The sequence below is a fragment of the Oncorhynchus gorbuscha genome, linkage group LG23, assembly GCF_021184085.1.
Source record: "Oncorhynchus gorbuscha isolate QuinsamMale2020 ecotype Even-year linkage group LG23, OgorEven_v1.0, whole genome shotgun sequence".
Classification (NCBI taxonomy): domain Eukaryota; kingdom Metazoa; phylum Chordata; class Actinopteri; order Salmoniformes; family Salmonidae; genus Oncorhynchus; species Oncorhynchus gorbuscha.
Window position 1 is genome coordinate 44,095,410 of NC_060195.1, and position 23,961 is coordinate 44,119,370.

Sequence of the window (23,961 nt, forward strand, 5' to 3'; positions counted from 1 at the left end):
GTCACGTGTCGAGTTGCAGCGCTTTTTAGGTTTCGCTAATTTCTATCGGCGTTTCATTCGTAATTTCGGTCAAGTTGCTGCCCCTCTCACAGCTCTTACTTCTGTCAAGACGTGTTTTAAGTGGTCCGGTTCCGCCCAGGGAGCTTTTGATCTTCTAAAAGAACGTTTTACGTCCGCTCCTATCCTCGTTACTCCTGACGTCACTAGACAATTCATTGTCGAGGTTGACGCTTCAGAGGTAGGCGTGGGAGCCATTCTATCCCAGCGCTTCCAGTCTGACGATAAGGTTCATCCTTGCGCTTATTTTTCTCATCGCCTGTCGCCATCTGAGCGCAACTATGATGTGGGTAACCGTGAACTGCTCGCCATCCGCTTAGCCCTAGGCGAATGGCGACAGTGGTTGGAGGGGGCGACCGTTCCTTTTGTCGTTTGGACAGACCATAAGAACCTTGAGTACATCCGTTCTGCCAAACGACTTAATGCCCGTCAAGCTCGTTGGGCGTTGTTTTTCGCTCGTTTCGAGTTTGTGATTTCTTACCGTCCGGGTAGCAAGAACACCAAGCCTGATGCCTTATCCCGTCTGTTTAGTTCTTCTGTGGCTTCTACTGATCCCGAGGGATTCTTCCTTATGGGCGTGTTGTCGGGTTAACAGTCTGGGGAATTGAAAGACAGGTTAAGCAAGCACTCACGCACACTGCGTCGCCGCGCGCTTGTCCTAGTAACCTCCTTTTCGTTCCTGTTTCCACTCGTCTGGCTGTTCTTCAGTGGGCTCACTCTGCCAAGTTAGCTGGTCATCCCGGTGTTCGAGGCACTCTTGCGTCTATTCGCCAGCGCTTTTGGTGGCCGACTCAGGAGCGTGACACGCGCCGTTTCGTGGCTGCTTGTTCGGACTGCGCGCAGACTAAGTCGGGTAACTCTCCTCCTGCCGGTCGTCTCAGACCGCTCCCATTCCTTCTCGACCATGGTCTCACATTGCCTTAGACTTCATTACCGGTCTGCCTTTGTCTGCGGGGAAGACTGTGATTCTGACGGTTGTCGATAGGTTCTCTAAGGCGGCACATTTCATTCCCCTCGCTAAACTTCCTTCCGCTAAGGAGACGGCACAAATCATTATTGAGAATGTATTCAGAATTCATGGCCTCCCATTAGACGCCGTTTCAGACAGAGGCCCGCAATTCACGTCACAGTTTTGGAGGGAGTTCTGTCGTTTGATTGGTGCGTCCGTCAGTCTCTCTTCCGGGTTTCATCCCCAGTCTAACGGTCAAGCAGAGAGGGCCAATCAGACGATTGGTCGCATACTACGCAGCCTTTCTTTCAGAAACCCTGCGTCTTGGGCAGAACAGCTCCCCTGGGCAGAATACGCTCACAATTCGCTTCCTTCGTCTGCTACCGGGTTATCTCCGTTTCAGAGTAGTCTGGGTTACCAGCCTCCTCTGTTCTCATCCCAGCTTGCCGAGTCCAGCGTTCCCTCCGCTCAAGCGTTTGTCCAACGTTGTGAGCGCACCTGGAGGAGGGTGAGGTCTGCACTTTGCCGTTACAGGGCACAGACGGTGAGAGCCGCCAATAAACGCAGGATTAAGAGTCCAAGGTATTGTTGCGGCCAGAGAGTGTGGCTTTCCACTCGCAACCTTCCTCTTACGACAGCTTCTCGTAAGTTGACTCCGCGGTTCATTGGTCCGTTCCGTGTCTCCCAGGTCGTCAATCCTGTCGCTGTGCGACTGCTTCTTCCGCGACATCTTCGTCGCGTCCATCCTGTCTTCCATGTCTCCTGTGTTAAGCCCTTTCTTCGCACCCCCGTTCGTCTTCCCTCCCCCTCCCGTCCTTGTCGAGAGCGCACCTATTTACAAGGTACATAAGATCATGGACATGCGTTCTCGGGGACGGGGTCACCAATACCTAGTGGATTGGGAGGGTTACGGTCCTGAGGAGAGGAGTTGGGTTCCGTCTCGGGACGTGCTGGACCGTTCACTCATCGATGATTTCCTCCGTTGCCGCCAGGATTCCTCCTCGAGTGCGCCAGGAGGCGCTCGGTGAGTGGGGGGGTACTGTCATGTTTGTCATTTATTATCATGTCTTGTCCCTGTGCTCCCCATGCTATTCGTTTCCCTCTGCTGGTCTTATTTGGTTCTTTCCCTCCTTCTATCCCTCTCTCTCCCCCTCCCTCTCTCACTCTCTCGCTCTCTCTTCTCTCTATCGTTCCGTTCCTGCTCCCAGCTGTTCCTATTCCCCTAATCATCATTTAGTCTTCCCACACCTGTTCCCGATCCTTTCCCCTGATTAGAGTCCCTATTTATTCCTTTGTGATCCGTTCCTGTCCCGTCGGTTCCTCGTTTTGTATTCACCATGCTGTGATTGTGTTTCGCCCTGTCCTGTCGTGTTCTTTGCCTTCATCAGATGCTGCGTGTGAGCAGGTGGCTCTATCAACTACGGCCTGCGCCTACCCGAAGCGACCTGCAGTCTGTGGCCGCTTCTCTAGTTATTCCCCTCTACAGACTAGAGGATTTTTTGTTATTCCCTGTTTGGATTTAAATAAACTCTGTTTCTGTTAAGTCGCTTTTGGGTCCTCTTTCACCTGCATGACACATATATCCTGATGCCTAGTCAACTAACCCCTATACATATCTACTCCAGTATCCCTGCACATTGTAAATATGGTATTGGCACTGACCCTGGAACTGACCCAGTATTTAGCTTACTTATTTCTTGTGTTCTTCTTTCTATTTCTAGTGTTTTTTGTTCTACTTTACTTTTCTAAAATAGTACAACTGATATTGATTAATACATTGTTGGGAATTAGCAAGCAAGAAAGACATTTCCCTGTACTTGTGCACGTGACAATAACTTGTAGATCTGCAAATCTCTTGAAATTATTGGGGGGAAAATGTATTGCTGGTATTTAAAAAAAAATATATTATTCAAATATATCAGGGGGAGCACCCCTACTTCCCTCGGCTATGTCTGTGCTTATCTCACTAAGATTCTGGGCCCTATTCTAAATACTTTACAATGCATCCTTCCTTTCTTCCTCCCTTCCTCACTTCTTTAATGGTACCTATCCAATATTATGTCATGACTGGATTAGCCTACGCAGTGAACCCTTGATTTTCACCTACCCAACAGTGTTAACTTCAGTGGTTGCACTGTTTGGGCTGGATAGGACGAATAAATGCCTGTGCTGCCTCACAAAACCCATATAGGTAATTGTAAAGCTGTTATGGTTTCTTAACCTTGTTCTTACTGTAACAACAATGTTTATCTTGTCCTAAAGAGGCTTATATAATTATCTTCTTAGGGCTGCAATCCCGTTAATGGGATGATTTGACAACAGCCAGTGAAAGTGCAGGGCGCCAAATTCATAACAACAGAAATCTCATTAATATTCCTCTAACATACATGTATTTTATACTGTTTTAAAGGTAATCTTGTTGTTAATCCCACCAGTGTCCGATTTGAAATAGGCTTTACAGCGAAAGCACCACAAATGATTATGTTAGGTGATCACCAACTCACAGAAAAACCCAGCCGTTTTTCCAGCCAAAGAGAGGAGTCACAAAAAGCACAAATAGAGATAAAATGAATCACTTACCTTTGATCTTCATCAGATGACGCTCATAGGACTTTGTTACACAATACATGTATGTTTTGTTTGATAAAGTTCATATTTATATAAAAAATCGGAGTTTACATTGGCGTGTTACGTTCACTAGTTCCAAAAACATCCTGTGATATTGCAGAGAGTCACATCGTTTTACAGAAATACTCATCATAAATGTAGATGAAAATACAAGTTATACACATGGAATTATAGATATACCTCTCCTTAATGCAACCGCTGTGTCAGATTTCAAAAACACCTTACAGAAGAAAAAAAAACATGCAATTATCTGAGACGGCGCTCAGAAAATAAATACAATTATTATCCATGCTGGAGTCAACAAATCACATTATAAATATTCCCTGTCACGAATCCCGCTTCCTGAGTCTGTGTTTGCCTGTGTTTCTGTCCTGGAGTGTGTTTCCGGTGTCCTGGAACGCACCCTGTCTGGTTGCCGGGCGAATTAGCTTGTTGGGAGATCGATGTTCACCCGCACCTGTATCCCATCAGTAATCTGCACACCTGTCCTGATCATCACCTCTCCCCTTCAAAAGCTCTGACCTGACATCCATTCCCTGCCGGATCGTTAGCCATGAACAGTATGTTGTGCCCACGAACCAGCCTCCAGTTTATAGAGTTTGTTTTGTTTTATTGTTTTGTACATCTTGCTTGCCTTTAACTTACCGCCGTTTGTTTTGTCTAGTCATTCACCCGGAACCCATACCCCATCCCTGTCTGCTCATCGCCAGTGTGTTGTTATCCATTGGATCTGCCTATCCACTCCCATCAACCCACCTCCGCTGCCCGCTCCTCCACCCGGAACTATCTACCTCCACGTTCTCATTGATTAATAAATACTCACCATCTTTATACTCACCTTGTCCTGGTCTGCTTCTGGGTCCAATTCTGGTAAACCCTGACAATTCCCTTTCCTTTGATCTTCATCAGAATGCACTCCCAGGAATCCTAGTTCCACAAATTGATTTGTTCAATAATGTCCATTATTTATGTCCAAGTAGCTACTTTTGTAAGGGTGTTAGGTACACAAATCCAAACGCTCGTGCAGGTCCATCCGAATGTCCTACAAACTTCAAAAAGTTATATTACAGGTCGAAGAAACATCATTCAAACAGTTTTAGAAACTTCAGAGTATTTTCTATCCAATACTAGTAATAATATGCATATATTAGCAACTGGGACTGAGGAGCAGGCCGTTTACTCTGGGCACCTTTCATCCAACCTACTCAATACTGCCCCTGCAGCCATAAGAAGATTTATACAAGTGTGTTAGTACTGGGTAGATCACATCACTGACCAAGGTTAAGAAGTTAAGAAGCACTTGCTATGCAGAAGAGTTTGACGTGCCAACAGGTGTCACTGTAGATTAATTCAGAGGTGAGACAATGGAGTCCATTGGCCACCCTGTGGTTCTCTCCAAGAAGCAGCCGTGTCATCAAGTATTTCTCTATTAGATAACAGTGGATTCTGAATAGAAAAGGATGTTGGCCAGAATGACTTGATTAGACAAACTTTATAGGTGAGGTGTTAGCATACCTAATAACCTAGTGTAGCCTCCCAGGGCCAAAATCGCAGTAAGCCCTATGGGTATTTAAACTTGCTCAAGCCCTCAAGGTGAGTCTTAAAAGTTGTATTATTTATTGTTATTCATACATCTACCTGAAACATGAGCTTTTTACAATTCAAATCATCCATTCTTGCCACGGGCCGACTGACTACTGATTTGCAAAGTATTGCTTTGTCTCCCCCACCCACTCCCCTGCCAGCTGGGTATAACAAAGCCTGTTCCAACATACTGTAGACATCCTTACTACCATCTATTGCCTGGCCATTAGCACTAACTGCAACAATGCTAATGAACACCCTGGGCACCCGTTTACTTACATACACAAATGCATATACACACACACACAGCCTTGCTCATGCCCTTGAGCAAGGCAATTAACCCTAATTGTTCCAGGGTCACTTTTTATTAATGGAAGACCCTGGCTGTGGCCACACTCTCAGATTGTGTCTCGGAGAGAGTTGGGATTTGCAAAAAAAACATTTCCAAATCACACATGCGTATAAATACAGTTATATGTGAAATAGGACAAATATAAGGACAAATATAAGCACCCACCAAATTATAACACAATAGTTTATTGAAATAAATGGTGCAAAAGAGATGGATTGTTTAAACATACAATATTGCATAATGAATTACTTTTCATAAGGAATCAAAGTGCCTCTAATCAACAAGTTTTTTGTTGAGTTTTTTTTTTTTTTTTGAGTTTTTTGCACAATATACCTTATTATTTACAACGCTTTGGCAATACTTGCATGATTGCAATGCAGGCATGCTTGAAGCCACCATGTTACATTAGATTCTTATTCTGTCACCCACCTTCCATGCAAATCACATGCTATCTGTCAAAAATAGCTTTTGTATTGTAATACCTGCCATTTATTTGGACATGACACTATCAACAAACAAAGATGTCAGAATGTAGGGTAAACAAACTTTTGTCTGCTTATTCTCAGGTCACCCTCTTAACCTCCTTTGGACAATTGTACGTAATCTTAAATGAATATGAACCAGTTTTGGCTTAGTTCCATATCTATTTTGTTGCCCTTTTGTCTTTTGAGTTCATACATTTACCAATCCCACAGTTAGCCCTGCAGCAGAAAGTCAGGACTGACCAACCTGGTCTCAGCATTTTGTATTATTCTGTGTGTAAATCCGAGACACCGTTTAGTATGATATGTTACGTTTCGTATGGCTTGTATTAATTTCTGGATGTCCATCGACCATGCGTGTGATGTTAGAAATTATATTTGTATTATATGTTACAAATTTCCTAAATTTATGATATGATATTTTATGATTTTTAACTATGTCGCTAACGTTAGCTAGCAGGCTAAAGTTAGCTAGGCTAGAGGTTAGGGTTAAGTTTAAGATTTAGGTTAAGGTTCGGTTAGGGGAAGGGTTAGCAAACATGCAAAGTAGTTACAAAGTAGCTAAAAAGTCGTACAGTTGAAGTTGACAGACACTTTAGCCAAATACATTTAAACTCAGTTTTTCACAATTCCTGACATTTAATCCTAGTAAAAATTGCCACTTCATTTTAAGAATGTGATTTATTTCAGCTTTTATTTCTTTCAATACATTCCCAGTAGGTCAGAAGTTTACACACACTCAATTAGTATATGGTAGCATTGCCTTATAAATTGTTAACTTGGGTCAAACATTTCAGGTAGCCTTCCACAAGCTTCCCACAATAAATTGGGTTCATTTTAGCCAATTTTTCTTGACAGAGCTGGTGTAATTGAGTGAGGATTGTAGGCCTCCTTGCTCGCACACGCTTTTTCAGTTCTTCCCACAAATTTTCTATAGGATTGAGGTCAGGGCTTTGATGGCCACTCCAATACCTTGACTTTGTTGTCCTTAAGCTATTTTGCCACAACTTTGGAAGTATGTTTGGGCTGATTGTCCATTTGGAAGACCCATTTACAACCAAGCTTTAAAATCCTGACTGATGTCTTGATGTTGCTTCAATATATCCATATAATGTTCCTTCCTCATGATGCCATCTATTTTGTGAATTGCACCAGTCTCTCCTGCAGCAAAGCACACCTACAACATGATGCTGCCACCCCCGTGCTTCACGGTTTGGATGGTGTTCTTAGGCTTGCAAGCCTCCCCATTTTCCCTCCAAACATAACAATGGGCATTATGGTCAAACAGTTCTATTTTTGTTTCATCAGAACAGAGGACATTTCTCCAAAAAGTACAATCTTTGTCCCCATGTGCAGTTGCAAACCTTAGTCTGGCTTTTCTATGGCGGTTTTAGAGCAGTTGTTTCGTCCTTGCTGAGCGGCCTTTCAGGTTATGTCGATATAGGACTAGTTTTAATGTGGATTTTGATTATTTTGTACCTGTTTCCTCCAGCATCTTCACCATGTTGTTCTGGGATTGATTTGCACTTTTCGCATCGAAGTATGTTCATCTCTACGAGACAGAATGCGTCTCCTTCCTGAGCGGTATGACGGCTGCATGGTCCCATGGTGTTTATACTTGCATACTATTGTTTGTACAGATGAACGTGGTACCTTCAGGCGTTTGGAAATTGCTCCCAAGGATGAACCAGACTGGTAAGAAGTCTTGGCGGATTTCTTTGGTTTTAACATATCAAGCAAAGAGGCACTGAGTTTGAAGGTAGCCTTGAAATGCATCCGCAGGTACGCCTCCAATTGACTGTTAATTGGCCTATCAGAAGCTTCAAAAGCCATTACATAATTTTCTGGAATTTTCCAAGCTGTTTAAAGGCACAGTCAACTTAGTGTATGTAAACTTCTGACCCATTGGAATTGTGATACAGTGAAACAATTGTTGGAAAAATGACTTGTGTCATATGCACAAAGTAGATGTCCTAACCAACTTGCCAAAACTATAGTTTGTTCACAAGAAATGTGGGGAGTGGTTGAAAAACGAGTTTTAATGACTCCAACCTAAGTGTATGTAAACTTCCAACTTCAACTGTAAGTAGTTGAAAAGTTGCTAAAGTTGTCCATGATGAGATTCAAACTCGCAACCTTTAGATTGCTAAAGGTTTGCGTTATACGCCCCCCATCCACCCCAACCAAATATCCTACTTTTGGTTTTGCCTTAAGTAACCACCTGCCTTATGTAACCATGTGTGACCCAATTAAGGAAACTAGGCGTATGTCGCAAGTCATGGCTTCACAGGCGAGCCATTTACCTAGCTAGCTATATGTCTTAAGCTAAAGTGTACTGTTAACTAGCTAGCTAACATTAGCTGGCTGGCTCCCTAGCTGACGTTATTATCCGTATTCCAGAGCCATTTGCTTTTCTAGTTAGAGCCAAATGTTAGATAACATTGAACCAGGTTGGTTAGCTCCCAGCAAGTTGATCAACTTTAAAATCAGGATTACTTTCCAATTGTTCCTCAAATGCAGTGTATGATATACCATTTTGTAGCTCTGAGTCTCTACTTTTGTCCAATGTAAAAAAAACACAATTTCAAATTTTGCTACATAAGACCAAATCCAGGTGGTGTCACATATCATACTAATACATGTACTATGTTACGTCTAGTGTATGAGACCAGTCTGAATTAACATACTGTAAGGAAATCATTGATTTCAAGTTTGGGCAGTGTAGTCCAGGGGATGTTTCCTTGACAGGGCCTCTATTTTGAAATTGTTTAGGCTTGGTCTCTGCTATAGCACCGGGTTCTATAAAGTTATCAGCCTTGTGGCCTGGTGACAAACTTCACATGATAAAGGTGGAAGTGGATCTTTCTTGTGTATGTGAAGTGAAACATCTCACTTCACTGCAGTTCTCACAGTACTGACACTTGAACAGTGCTTTCAGCACATGTATTGTTATCTTTCTGATTTACATGTCAAGCTTAACTTTACCTTGGCTCCCATATCACTGTAACTGACTCTTGCAATGTGTGTGTGTGTGTGTGTGGTAAGGCAATTGAATGACAGACATACAGTTAAATTTAGAGAAATTCATGAATTTGAGGGCTTTTCAACTCTAAAGTGCTTGAAACTACTGCACTCAAACTTGTTGTTAGGCCATCAAGTGTCTCTGCACATATAAAAAAGTCTGATGCAGAGAAGCTAGTCCATGCCTTTATCTCCTCAAGGCTGGAATACTGCAATGCACTCTTCATCGGGATCCCTGGCAGGAGTCTCCAGAAGCTCTAATACATCCTGAACAGCGCTGCCAGGATCCTGGATGCGAGTGAGGAAACACCATCATATCACCCCCATCCTGGCATCTCTGCTCTGGCTCGCCCTCTCATTCTGGTTTGAATTCAAAACCCTCCTGCTGACTTTCCAGTGTATTCATGACAATGCCCTTCCTTATCTCAAAGAACTGCTCTCCCTCCATAACCCCACCCTCAGGTCAAGCGACAGCCTGCTCCCCCAAGCCCCCAGGACCAATCCCCGCTCCTTCCAGCTCGACTGCCCCCATCCTCTGGAATGCCCTCCAGGACAACCTGAAAGAAGCACAGACTATGGGCTCCTTTAAAATGGGCCTAATGACCTTTCTCTTTAGGAAGGCTTTCTGTTGATAGCTGTGCTCCTTGCTGTCCTTTTCCCTTGTAGTGTCAGCTGTGTTCTTTGTGTCAGTTGCCCTGTCTACTTGTCAATTCTTAATTTAAAAAAAAATGTTTTATGAGATTATTCTGTAAAATGAAAAGCATTTTACAACTCTAATAAATTATTATTATTACCATAATTCAACTCCAACCCACATTCCCACAGAAAGGTCCAGTTCGAACACTTTTACATGTCAACTAACCTTTGTGTTTGCCTTTCCCCTCTACAGAAGGGCAGCCATGTTCCCTGATTCCCTAGAAGCAGCTGGCCAGGTGGAAGGCTTGCCCCTGACATCCCCCGCAACCCCAACATTACCTGACCCTGATGAAGAGAAAGGTCAGAGGGAGGTGGTGGCGAGGACCAGTCCCAGGCGGAGATCTGGCCACTACAGTCACAGCCTGCAGATAATGAATCCCTTCAGGATAACACACAAGTAAGCATCCTCCTTTTTAGGGCCTTTACTCAGCTCCTAATCTGCAATACTGCAATGTTGAGACTAAAGAGACAGTGTGCCCTGCTGAGTTGTGTGTAATGACACCTTATTCCCTTCATCGTACGCTACTTTTGACCAGAGTCCTATTAGTCCTGGTCAACAGTAGTGCACTGTGAAGGGAAAAGGGTGCCATTTAAGAGAATCGCTAGCAGAGGGCTCTGCATTTGAATGCAACTTTTTCCCACTGCTTTCCAAGAATTCTATGAAGTGTCTGCAAACTGCTGTTCAAACAACAGCTGTTCATGATTCATTTTTCCACTTTGCCGAGTCAGTGAAGGTTCAGGGCCTCTTTCTTATTTTCTTGCTGTCGCTCTTTCTTGCACTCTGTCTCTCTCTCTCTAACACCCAAATCATGCCTCGATTTTTACTGTCTTTCTCACAGGCACCAGCACCCAGTCGACAATTCTGGCCTCTTGTCCTTCATGATTCTGCACTGGCTCACCCCACTCGCTCTGAGGGCCCACAAGACATCCAGCCTCTCCATAGAAAATGTATGGGGCCTGTCCTGCCACAAGAGCTCTGAATACAACTGCCACAGGTGAGACTATTGTCAAACATCAATCCCTAAGCACCCACTGTCCATAGGTTCAACAGGGTTATTGTTTTCCTCTTCAACATTCAAGGAACTCAATGTTTTCCCCTTCAGCAAACATTCAATGAATCACATTTCCTGTCCCTTTGCAAGTTAAACCAACATCGGACAAACACAGACGGTAGGCCTAGAAAACAGAAGTGCTGCCGAGGTTTAACAGCCAGGTGCATTGTGGATAATTTCTGAGTGGACCTTTGCATTTGCCTAATGTGGTATTCCCTTGATTTCCAAGAGTCACCCTCCACAGGGGTTGATGGACTGAATGATGAACATCCTGTCTCCATAGAGATCTGGCGGTAGGGAAGATTGTATTAATACCTGGGATTAGGTTGTTTTTAGAGTTAGCAGGGACTAGCTCTGCTCAGTCCTGCCTACAGAGAGAGCGGTTATGTCATTAACCCTCATCCTCGCCTCGGGACAGCCTGTCTCTCCATGTCTCGCTTTGACTGGAGACACACCTCTTATTTGTTAGCTGCCAAAATCACCTCAAGCAATCCTTCCTGCTCATGGCTTGTGTCCTCACCCTTATGGAGGTGAATCTGTTATTAATCATGAGTAGATTGATGGATGGAATGAATTAACAAAAGATGGTCATAATAACTGGTGGAGCATTTGTGGCTCATTTTTCGACATGACTTCCACATCTTGATCAAAAGCAGAAATTCCTGTCAGCTAGGCGTATAACATGCTATAGGGGAGGGACGCATAAGAAGTGTGTCCCTAGCCTGGGGCCAAACGTGGCCCTGAAAACGGCCACATGCATTGTATGTGTGTGCTGCGTCTGAAAAGAAGAGGTAGAGTGGAGGAGGGTTTAACTTTGTGTTTAAATGGCTAGAACACTTATGCAACACAACTCCCACAGATAGGGGGTCCGGAGAGAAGCCAGAGGCCCCCTGGGAGAGTTGACAGGTGCTATCAATGAAACACCAGCAGGCTATCCACTAGCTGCATTCAGTCACCACATTTGTTTTCTTAGGCACGTTTATTGTTAGGCTTGCCGGTATAAAATGTGGCAATTAGGCCTACATCTTGCAGCACTACGTTAACATTTTTGGGGGGTATTGTTAAGTTAGCGTTTTTTCGTAGTTGTTTAATAGTTGCTTTATGTGCAATTACACTCCATAGTGCGATCCTACTAGACGACTGTTTTCAAAATTACAGACAGTGAACTGGATTTAATTTGCTTGTAGAATCACTATCTTTCGGGGCATTTTACAGGATTGAAAACTCCAAAAGGCTTCTCTCGAAATTAAACTGATTGGTGTATAGACCATTGATATCAGTTCAAACCAAAAACTCCAAAAGGAGATATATTAATTATACTAAACATTGAATGTTTCATTTCCTGCAAAACTCGCTCTGCAGACTGCTGAATTGTGTTAATTGTAAAGTCTCACTCAGGTTGCAGGTAATGTGAATTAAAGTAGTAATTATCAGCCTGCGGGAGCACGTGCTCTGGTTAATGCACTTTATATCTCTGATATGTTTTTAATAAACCCATTAAGACATAAATTAGATGCGGCAGCTGCTCCTTCTCTCTCTTTTCAAGCCATTAGGAGTGATCCATTTAGTCATTAAGGCCTTTTCCTTCTTCATGGGGATTTACATGGTGGTAAAGAAAAGTGCATTAGCACATATTTAGCATGTTGGCGTGTATTGCTCACACTGCGATTATCCTACGTGCCATCCATTCTCACCTACCATTGGGCTCGTTGCCTGTTACTGTAATTAAGATGAACCACAACGTTTAATAATAATGGTTTTATTTTATGTAGTGATTTTTATTAGAAGTCTAATCTTGAAGTCTCTTTGAATTACAAAAAAAACAAATGAAGTGATCTACAGTTCTTTGGCAATGGTTTTCCACATAATGAGTCTATTTTAGTGTAAAATACTGGTATGAAATGTGCGTTTGTGTAAAGATTATAATTTGTACTCCAAAAATGCTAATTTCAATCACCAACATAATATTAGCTGATGTATCACCTCACCTACTGTATGTCTGCGTAGTGCATACTAATTTGGAAAGATATACTGTAGGTCTACCATTGAGTTTCTGTATCATGCCTATCTTGTTTTACAATGCGCTTACATGGATTGTTTCAAGAAGCTAATGTAAATGATTATACAGAGTAGGTGTAAGTTTTCCGTAACCATTGATACAGGGTCGGGTGTTTTTGTCATCCCTCGAATAGGAAAAGGCTAGGACTGGGTGAAGGCTAATTTGATTCTAGATCTGTGATCAAGAGCAACTATTGCTGAGTCAGTGGTCTCAAATTTCTTCATCTTAATCTCTCTCTCACTCTCTCTCACTCTTACCCTACGGTCAGACTGGAGAGCCTGTGGCATGATGAACTGAAACAGAAGGGGGAAGAAGAGGCATCCCTATCCCGTGTCTTCTGGAGGTTTTGCCAGACCCGCATGCTGGTCGCCATCTTCTCCCTCCTCATATCACCATGGTCACCGGCTTTGTGGGGCCTGAAATTACACTTCAAATCTGCTTTCTTTCTTTTCTGCTGATTCACCTAACATTGGCAGTCCTCATTCGGTCTTCATGCTGGCTCAGAAATTGGAGATGCGTTCCAAATAATGCCCTATTCCCAATGTAGTGCACTACTTTTGTCCAGGACCCGTAGGAATTTGGTAAAAAGTAGTGCACTCTGCAGGGAATAGGGTGCCATTTGGGAGGTACTCTGGGAAGTACTATCCCATTTCACACTAGTCTGAAAATATTTCTGAAAACATAGCAGAAGATTACAAAGCCTTCGATGGTGAAACCCGTATTAATCCTCCAGATTAGCCAGGGTGTACCATGGTCACACTTTGGCCCAGAAATATACAGTTATTTTCCAACTGCCATGCTTTGGGCTTAATTTCCCCCCTCCTCCTAACTAAAATACCCCAAATTCGCATCGACCGGCAGTGAAACGCAAAATTGCTGATAGTGCAGTACAATGCGGGCGCTTATTACAGATGACAGGCATTTAAGTTTTGAGTTCCCCAACTGCGATATTATTGAGTGGATGTTTTGTTTCCACCTCTTCTAGCTGTTTATTTGAATGTCATGCTAGGGCTACGTGTGGTGTGATACGTGCTAGCAGCTTTCCTCATTCCCCTCTAATAGCGTTAACTGGATTTACTAGTTACACAATTACTTGTTTGTCTCACATTCCTGTCTGGGTGCTATGTAGGCCTACTGTATAGATTTATTTGGCATAGATTGGACTATAGTGCGCACTGGTAATCTCACTGTCAATATTTTAGACTGTGCCTATCTTTTCAATTCAGTCATAATACATTCTCCAGTTCACTCTACCTCTGATGTCCTCCAACATTTTTGACTTCTGCCTCAAAATGCTAACTATTTTGCTCACTCTCTCTCATCCACCCTCTCCTCCTCCTTTCTTACCTCCCCCCTTTCCCACCTTCACCAGTATTCCCAATCCCAGGCACTCCTGGTCCATGCCCTGCTAGAGTATTCTCAGAGTGTGGAGGGTGCTTAGGTCTATGCAACACTGGTCTAACCAATCGAATTCCACGCTTCAAGATTGCTTCGATCACGTGGACTGGGATTTGTTCCAGGTAGCTTCAGACAATAACATCGTATACGCTGACTCTGTGAGTGAGTTTATTAGGAAGTGCATTGGAGATGTTGTACCCACTGTGACTATAAAAGCCTTCCCTAACCAGAAACCGTGGATTGATGGCAACAATCGCGCAAAACTGAAAGCGCAGCATTTAATCATGGCAAAGCGACTGGAAACATGACCGAATACAAACAGTGCATTTATTCTTTCCACAAGGCAATCAAACAAGCAAAGCGTCAGTATAGACAAAGTAGAGTCGCAATTCAACGGCTCAAACACGAGATGTATGTGGCATGGTCTACAGACAATCACGGATTACAAAATGAAAACCAGCTCCGTTGCGGACATCGACGTCTTGTTCCCAGACAAATTAAACAACTTCTTTGCCCTCTTTGATGACAATTCAGTGCCACCGACACGGCCAACGTGAATAAAACATTTAAACGTGTTAACCTTCGCAGGGCTGCTGGCCCAGACGGCATCCCTAGCCGCAACCTCCGAGCATGCACAGACCAGCTGGCTGGTGTGTTTACGGACATATTCAATCAATCCCTATCCCAGTCTGCTGTCTCCACATGTTTCAAGATGGCCACTATTGTTGCTGTTCCCAAGAAAGCTAAGGTAACTGAACTAAATGACTACTGCCCCGTAGCACTCACTCATGTCATTATGAAGTGCTTTGAGAAACTAGTCAAGGATCATATCACCTCCACCCTACCTGATACCCTAGACCCACTCCAATTTGCTTACCGCCCCAACAGGTCCACAGAAGATGCAATCGCCATTACACTGCACACTGCCCTATCCCATCTGGACAAGAGGAATACCTATGTAAGAATGTTGTTCATTGACTCAGCATTCAACACCATAGTACCCTCCAAACTCATCATTAAGCTTGAGACCCTGGGTCTCGATCCCGCCCTGTGCAACTGGGTCCTGGACTTTCTGAGAAATGCACTTGCACTTCTAGTGGTTACATTGCACGTGTATCTCAGATAACAAATAGTTTCATTGTATCAGTTTCATGAAACTAAAGTAACAATTAAAAAAACTCCCACACACTGCAGGGTAGCCTAGTGGTTAGAGCATTGGACTTGTAACCGGAAGGTTGCACGTTCAAACCCCCAAGCTGACAATGTACAAATCTGTTATTCTGCCCCTGAACAGGCAGTTAACCCACTGTTCCCAGGCCATCATTGAAAATAAGAATTTGTTCTTAATTGACTTGCCAAGTTAAATAAAGGTAAAATAAAAACTCTTGCAAAGTATCATTTTGTATTGTGCCAACGTCTCAGCCTTTTGTCTTATTTCAAAGCCATGCACTACTATTGAAATAGATTGGGTTCAAATCACATGTCAGCTTATTCTCATTGCAGCATTTTCACTTTCTGTGAGTTAATTTAGTTATCATCTTTGACTGACTATGTCTTTGTCAAGTACATGGTCTGTTTCAATGTGTTCTCCTATTATTCTGCGTCAATGTCCCTCCCTACAGCTGATCAACATCTGCTCCAGCGATGGCCAGCAGGTATACGAGGCAGTCTCAGTGGGCTGTCTGCTAGCCGGGGGTCCACTTGTGGGTATCCTTGGTCTATCCTACACCACTTACTTCCTGGGACCCACTGCACTGGTTGGATCAGCCGTCTTCATCTTCTTCTACCCTACTATGGTAGGAGGTTATCCACATACTAACAAAGGAATGCACACCCTATGAAAGTGCTAATAGGAAAATCTGAACTGATATTGAAAGGACAGTTACACTCACCTTAGATTCATACAGTTGTATAAGGTTTAGTGACTGAAAATATTGTCCACTGAAAAGATAAACACCATTATTTTGCCAGCAGTTACCCCAGAAATGTTACTTGGACCATGATTACTCTGAAATTCTCACTCTCAGCACTTAGTAATTCATGAATTGTCTTTCCTGTATATGGTATTAGTCATAAACCTATTTTCCAATAACTGTAAAAACTAAAGTGAAAGTACTTCACTTCAGACTGTTCTTTACAACACAACCTGTTTGTTCCCCTTAACTTTCCAAATCTCCTCCCCCAAAACTCTCCTCCTGCCTTCCTCCCAATCTCCTGTTGACTTTGGTGTTGTCCCTCATGAGCTTCAGTCTGAAGACTGCCTGAAGACGGCCTGTTGGGGATCTTTTGTATTGATGTGGAAGCTGTTTATAGTCTGTTCCCTGCAGTAACCCTTCCGAACAGCTGATTCCCATAAGGCTCTGGTCAAAAGTAGTGCACTAGGGAATAGGGTGCTATTTGGGATATAGACTGTGTCTGCTTTCATGTCCCCCAACTGTCACTCAAATGTTCCTCTGTTCCTTCTTCTCTCCATCCATGAAAGATGCTGGCGTCGCATCTCACAGCGTATTTCCGTAAGAAGTGTGTGGTAGTGACTGACCGGCGCTTGAGACTCATGAGATCCTAGTCTGTATCAAGTTAATCAAGATGTACTGCTGGGAAAACGCTTTCGCTCAGAACATCCACAGTGAGTGACTGGTTGCACAGGCACACACAGCTTGTATTTCGTTTATTTTTTGGTCAGGTCACTTGGTCAGGAAAAACACAAGGCCCGAGTCATCACGTTTATGGCATGGGGCCTGTGACTCAGCAAAGATCATAATAAGTGACTCACTTCCTGTTTTGCATCTGGATTAAGGTAATTATTTCCAACTGAGAATGTGCCTCTTCTATTTGTACCTCCTTAATTTTACTAATATTGAAATTTTCCTCTCGGTTAGGCCAATTCAATTCCAGTCAGTCCAATAAATTCAACCCATTACCTGAAACACATTAGTTTCATTAAATCCTCCAATTGTCATGTTTTGTCATTTATTATCTTGTCTTGTCCCTGTGCTTCCCATTCTATTCGTTTCCCTCTGCTGGTCTTATTAGGTTCTTTCCCTCTTTCTATCCCTCTCTCTCCCCCTCCCTCTCTCACTCTCTCGCTCTCTCTTCTCTCTATCGTTCCGTTCCTGCTCCCAGCTGTTCCTATTCCCCTAATCAATCATTTAGTCTTCCCACACCTGTTCCCGATCCTTTCCCCTGATTAGAGTCCCTATTTCTTCCTTTGTGTTCCGTTCCTGTCCTGTCGGTTCCTTGTCTAGAATTCACCGTGCTGTGTTTGTGTATCGCCCTGTCGTGTCGTGTTTTCCTCAGATGCTGCGTGGTGAGCAGGTGTCTGAGTCTGTCTGGTTCAAGTGCCTTCCCGAGGCAACCTGCTGTTCACCTGCTGTTCAAGATCGAGTCTCCAGTTTGTCCTCGTCATTTCGAGTGAAAGTTGTGTTTTTTGTTTGTATTTACTTTACTGGATTAAAGACTCTGTTTTCGCCAAGTCGCTTTTGGGTCCTCTTTCACCTGCATGACAGAAGGAACCGACCAAGGAATGGACCCAGCGACTTCAGACGCTCGTTACACTGCCGTCGAGATCCAAGGAGCCATGCTCGGCAGACACGAGCAGGAATTGTCTGCTGCTCGCCATGCCGTGGAGAACCTGGCCGCTCAGGTTTCCGACCTCTCTGGACAGTTCCAGAGTCTACGTCTCGTGCCACCTGTTACTTCCTGGCCTGCCGAGCCTCCAGAACCTAGGGTTAATAACCCACCTTGCTACTCCGGGCAGCCCACTGAGTGCCGCTCCTTTCTCACGCAGTGTGAGATTGTGTTCTCTCTCCAACCCAACACATACTCTAGAGAGAGAGCTCGGGTTGCTTACGTCATTTCACTCCTTACTGGCCGGGCTCGAGAATGGGGCACAGCTATCTGGGAGGCAAGGGCTGATTGCTCTAACAAGTTCCAGAACTTTAAAGAGGAGATGATTCGGGTTTTTGACCGTTCAGTTTTTGGTAGGGAGGCTTCTAGGGCCCTGGCTTCCTTATGCCAAGGTGAACGGTCCATAACGGATTATTCTATTGAGTTTCGCACTCTTGCTGCCTCTAGTGAGTGGAACGAGCCGGCGCTGCTCGCTCGTTTTCTGGAGGGACTCCACGCAGTGGTTAAGGATGAGATTCTCTCCCGGGAGGTTCCTTCAGATGTGGACTCTTTGATTGCTCTCGCCATCCGCATAGAACGACGGGTAGATCTTCGTCACCGGGCTCGTGGAAGAGAGCTCGCATCAACGGTGTTTCCCTGCTCCGCATCGCAACCATCTCCCTCCTCTGGCTCAGAGTCTGAGCCCATGCAGCTGGGAGGGATTCGCATCTCGACTAAGGAGAGGGAACGGAGGATCACCAACCGCCTGTGCCTCTATTGCGGAGTTGCTGGACATTTTGTTAATTCATGTCCAGTAAAAGCCAGAGCTCATCTGTAAGCGGAGGGCTACAGGTGAGCGCAACTACTCAAGTCTCTCCATCAAGATCCTGTACTACTTTGTCGGTCCATCTACGCTGGACCGGTTCGGGTGCTACATGTAGTGCCTTGATAGACTCTGGGGCTGAGGGTTGTTTCATGGACGAAGCATGGGTTCGGAAACATGACATTCCTTTCAGAGAGTTAGAGAAGCCTACGCCCATGTTCGCCTTAGATGGTAGTCATCTTCCCAGTATCAGATTTGAGACACTACCTTTAACCCTCACAGTATCTGCTAACCACAGTGAGACTATTTCTTTTTTGATTTTTCGTTCACCGTTTACACCTGTTGTTTTGGGTCATCCCTGGCTAGTATGTCATAATCCTTCTATTAATTGGTCTAGTAATTCTATCCTATCCTGGAACGTTTCTTGTCATGTGAAGTGTTTAATGTCTGCCATCCCTCCCGTTTCTTCTGTCCCTACTTCTCAGGAGGAACCTGGCGATTTGACAGGAGTGCCGGAGGAATATCATGATCTGCGCACGGTCTTCAGTCGGTCCCGAGCCAACTCCCTTCCTCCTCACCGGTCGTATGATTGTAGTATTGATCTCCTTCCGGGGACCACTCCTCCTCGGGGTAGACTATACTCTCTGTCGGCTCCCGAACGTAAGGCTCTCGAGGATTATTTGTCTGTGTCTCTTGACGCCGGTACCATAGTGCCTTCTTCCTCTCCGGCCGGGGCGGGGTTCTTTTTGTTAAGAAGAAGGACGGTACTCTGCGCCCCTGCGTGGATTATCGAGGGCTGAATGACATAACGGTTAAGAATCGTTATCCGCTTCCCTTATGTCATCAGCCTTCGAGATTCTGCAGGGAGTCAGGTGCTTTACTAAGTTGGACCTTCGTAACGCTTACCATCTCGTGCGCATCAGAGAGGGGGACGAGTGGAAAACGGCGTTTAACACTCCGTTAGGGCATTTTGAGTACCGGGTTCTGCCGTTTGGTCTCGCCAATGCGCCAGCTGTTTTTCAGGCATTAGTTAATGATGTTCTGAGAGACATGCTGAACATCTTTGTTTTTGTCTATCTTGACGATATCCTGATTTTTTCTCCGTCACTCGAGATTCATGTTCAGCACGTTCGACGTGTTCTACAGCGCCTTTTAGAGAATTGTCTCTACGTAAAGTCTGAGAAGTGCTCTTTTCATGTCTCCTCCGTTACTTTTCTCGGTTCCGTTATTTCCGCTGAAGGCATTCAGATGGATTCCGCTAAGGTCCAAGCTGTCAGTGATTGGCCCGTTCCAAGGTCACGTGTCGAGTTGCAGCGCTTTTTAGGTTTCGCTAATTTCTATCGGCGTTTCATTCGTAATTTCGGTCAAGTTGCTGCCCCTCTCACAGCTCTTACTTCTGTCAAGACGTGTTTTAAGTGGTCCGGTTCCGCCCAGGGAGCTTTTGATCTTCTAAAAGAACGTTTTACGTCCGCTCCTATCCTCGTTACTCCTGACGTCACTAGACAATTCATTGTCGAGGTTGACGCTTCAGAGGTAGGCGTGGGAGCCATTCTATCCCAGCGCTTCCAGTCTGACGATAAGGTTCATCCTTGCGCTTATTTTTCTCATCGCCTGTCGCCATCTGAGCGCAACTATGATGTGGGTAACCGTGAACTGCTCGCCATCCGCTTAGCCCTAGGCGAATGGCGACAGTGGTTGGAGGGGGCGACCGTTCCTTTTGTCGTTTGGACAGACCATAAGAACCTTGAGTACATCCGTTCTGCCAAACGACTTAATGCCCGTCAAGCTCGTTGGGCGTTGTTTTTCGCTCGTTTCGAGTTTGTGATTTCTTACCGTCCGGGTAGCAAGAACACCAAGCCTGATGCCTTATCCCGTCTGTTTAGTTCTTCTGTGGCTTCTACTGATCCCGAGGGGATTCTTCCTTATGGGCGTGTTGTCGGGTTAACAGTCTGGGGAATTGAAAGACAGGTTAAGCAAGCACTCACGCACACTGCGTCGCCGCGCGCTTGTCCTAGTAACCTCCTTTTCGTTCCTGTTTCCACTCGTCTGGCTGTTCTTCAGTGGGCTCACTCTGCCAAGTTAGCTGGTCATCCCGGTGTTCGAGGCACTCTTGCGTCTATTCGCCAGCGCTTTTGGTGGCCGACTCAGGAGCGTGACACGCGCCGTTTCGTGGCTGCTTGTTCGGACTGCGCGCAGACTAAGTCGGGTAACTCTCCTCCTGCCGGTCGTCTCAGACCGCTCCCCATTCCTTCTCGACCATGGTCTCACATCGCCCTAGACTTCATTACCGGTCTGCCTTTGTCTGCGGGGAAGACTGTGATTCTTACGGTTGTCGATAGGTTCTCTAAGGCGGCACATTTCATTCCCCTCGCTAAACTTCCTTCCGCTAAGGAGACGGCACAAATCATTATCGAGAATGTATTCAGAATTCATGGCCTCCCGTTAGACGCCGTTTCAGACAGAGGCCCGCAATTCACGTCACAGTTTTGGAGGGAGTTCTGTCGTTTGATTGGTGCGTCCGTCAGTCTCTCTTCCGGGTTTCATCCCCAGTCTAACGGTCAAGCAGAGAGGGCCAATCAGACGATTGGTCGCATACTACGCAGCCTTTCTTTCAGAAACCCTGCGTCTTGGGCAGAACAGCTCCCCTGGGCAGAATACGCTCACAATTCGCTTCCTTCGTCTGCTACCGGGTTATCTCCGTTTCAGAGTAGTCTGGGTTACCAGCCTCCTCTGTTCTCATCCCAGCTTGCCGAGTCCAGCGTTCCCTCCGCTCAAGCGTTTGTCCAACGTTGTGAGCGCACCTGGAGGAGGGTGAGGTCTGCACTTTGCCGTTACAGGGCACAGACTGTGAGAGCCGCCAATAAACGCAGGATTAAGAGTCCAAGGTATTGTTGCGGCCAGAGAGTGTGGCTTTCCACTCGCAACCTTCCTCTTACGACAGCTTCTCGTAAGTTGACTCCGCGGTTCATTGGTCCGTTCCGTGTCTCCCAGGTCGTCAATCCTGTCGCTGTGCGACTGCTTCTTCCGCGACATCTTCGTCGCATCCATCCTGTCTTCCATGTCTCCTGTGTTAAGCCCTTTCTTCGCACCCCGTTCGTCTTCCCTCCCCCCTCCCGTCCTTGTCGAGAGCGCACCTATTTACAAGGTACATAAGATCATGGACATGCGTTCTCGGGGACGGGGTCACCAATACTTAGTGGATTGGGAGGGTTACGGTCCTGAGGAGAGGAGTTGGGTTCCGTCTCGGGACGTGCTGGACCGTTCACTCATTGATGATTTCCTCCGTTGCCGCCAGGATTCCTCCTCGAGTGCGCCAGGAGGCGCTCGGTGAGTGGGGGGTACTGTCATGTTTTGTCATTTATTATCTTGTCTTGTCCCTGTGCTTCCCATTCTATTCGTTTCCCTCTGCTGGTCTTATTAGGTTCTTTCCCTCTTTCTATCCCTCTCTCTCCCCCTCCCTCTCTCACTCTCTCGCTCTCTCTTCTCTCTATCGTTCCGTTCCTGCTCCCAGCTGTTCCTATTCCCCTAATCAATCATTTAGTCTTCCCACACCTGTTCCCGATCCTTTCCCCTGATTAGAGTCCCTATTTCTTCCTTTGTGTTCCGTTCCTGTCCTGTCGGTTCCTTGTCTAGAATTCACCGTGCTGTGTTTGTGTATCGCCCTGTCGTGTCGTGTTTTCCTCAGATGCTGCGTGGTGAGCAGGTGTCTGAGTCTGTCTGGTTCAAGTGCCTTCCCGAGGCAACCTGCTGTTCACCTGCTGTTCAAGATCGAGTCTCCAGTTTGTCCTCGTCATTTCGAGTGAAAGTTGTGTTTTTTGTTTGTATTTACTTTACTGGATTAAAGACTCTGTTTTCGCCAAGTCGCTTTTGGGTCCTCTTTCACCTGCATGACACCAATCATCAATTCAAATTAGACTCATCCCCGCAATTGATGCAACTCCGTTCCCATTAGATTCCATTGGCTTAGATTCCCTCCCTGTCCTCCAGCATTACGCAAGCCCTGAATTAATCCCTGCGCCCCAAGGTTAATTAAAAAAGTGTTTAAAGCTCTTTGATACCTAAAGACCTGCAGAGCGTTGTTCCACTTAGAGGAGATTGAAGAATTAGAGGGGGCCATTTCTCACGAGGCTCTTCCTTACATTGTTGATAAGAAGTGTTGTGCTTTTAAACATGATTGTAATTACAGGTGGGACTCATCCTCATATCAGTCGACCGTTTGGATGATGATGATGATAATAATCATACCTATTATTATGATGATTAATTGGATGTTCATCTTAAGAGACATCAGTTGTTTAATATCAAGAGTTGTGATATCATTATCTTCATTAGTTATTGTTAATTGACATCCATATTACACCTGCTGATAAAAATAGACGGCAGGTAGCCTAGTGGTTAGAGCATTGGGCCAGTAAGTGGAAGGTTGCTGGATTGAATCTCTGAGCTGACAAGGTAAAAAAAAAGTACAAATCTGTCATCCTGCCCCCTGAGCAAGGCTCCAAACCCACTGTTCTCTGGGCACCGAAGACACGGATGCCGATTAAGGCTCCCCCCCCACCACCCCCCATTTGAGATTCTTCAAATAGCTACCCTTTGCCTTGATGGCAGCTTTGCATACTCTTGGCATTCTCTCAACCCGCTTCATGAGGTAGTCACCTGGAAGGCATTTCAGTTAACAGGTGTCCCTTCCCAAAAGTTAATTTGTAGAATTTCTTTCCTCCTTAAAGCGTTTGAGCAAATTAGTTGTGTTGTGACAAAGTGGGGGAGGTATACAGAAGATAGCTCTATTTGGTAAAAAACTAAGTCCATATTATGGCAAGAACAGCTCAAATAAGCAAAGAGAAACAACAGTCCTAGTCATTACTTTAAGACATGAAGGTCAGTCAATACGGAACATATTAAGAACTTTGAAGGTTTCTTCAAGTGCAGTCGCAAAAACCATTAAGCGCTATGATGAAACTGGCACTCATGAGGACCACCACAGGAATGGAAGACCCAGAGTTACCTTTGCTGCAGAGGATAAGTTCATTAGAGTAACCAGCCTCAGAAATTGCAGCCCAAATAAATGCTTCAATGCTTCACAGAGTTCAAGTAACAGACATATCTCAACATCAACTGTTCAGAGGAGACTGCGTGAATCAGGCCTTCATGGTCAAATTGCTGCAAAGAGACCACTACTAAAGGACACAAATAATAATAAGAGACTTGATTGGGCCAAGGAACACAGGCAATAGACATTGACAGGTGGATGAGC

The 23,961-nt window shown here is 45.0% G+C and overlaps 1 pseudogene; it reads left to right on the top strand.

Annotated features, from left to right (window-relative positions):
* The first annotated feature begins 9,972 nt into the window (after positions 1 to 9,972).
* The window catches only part of LOC124010678, a 46,066-nt pseudogene continuing 32,077 nt past the window's right edge, over positions 9,973 to 23,961 (top strand).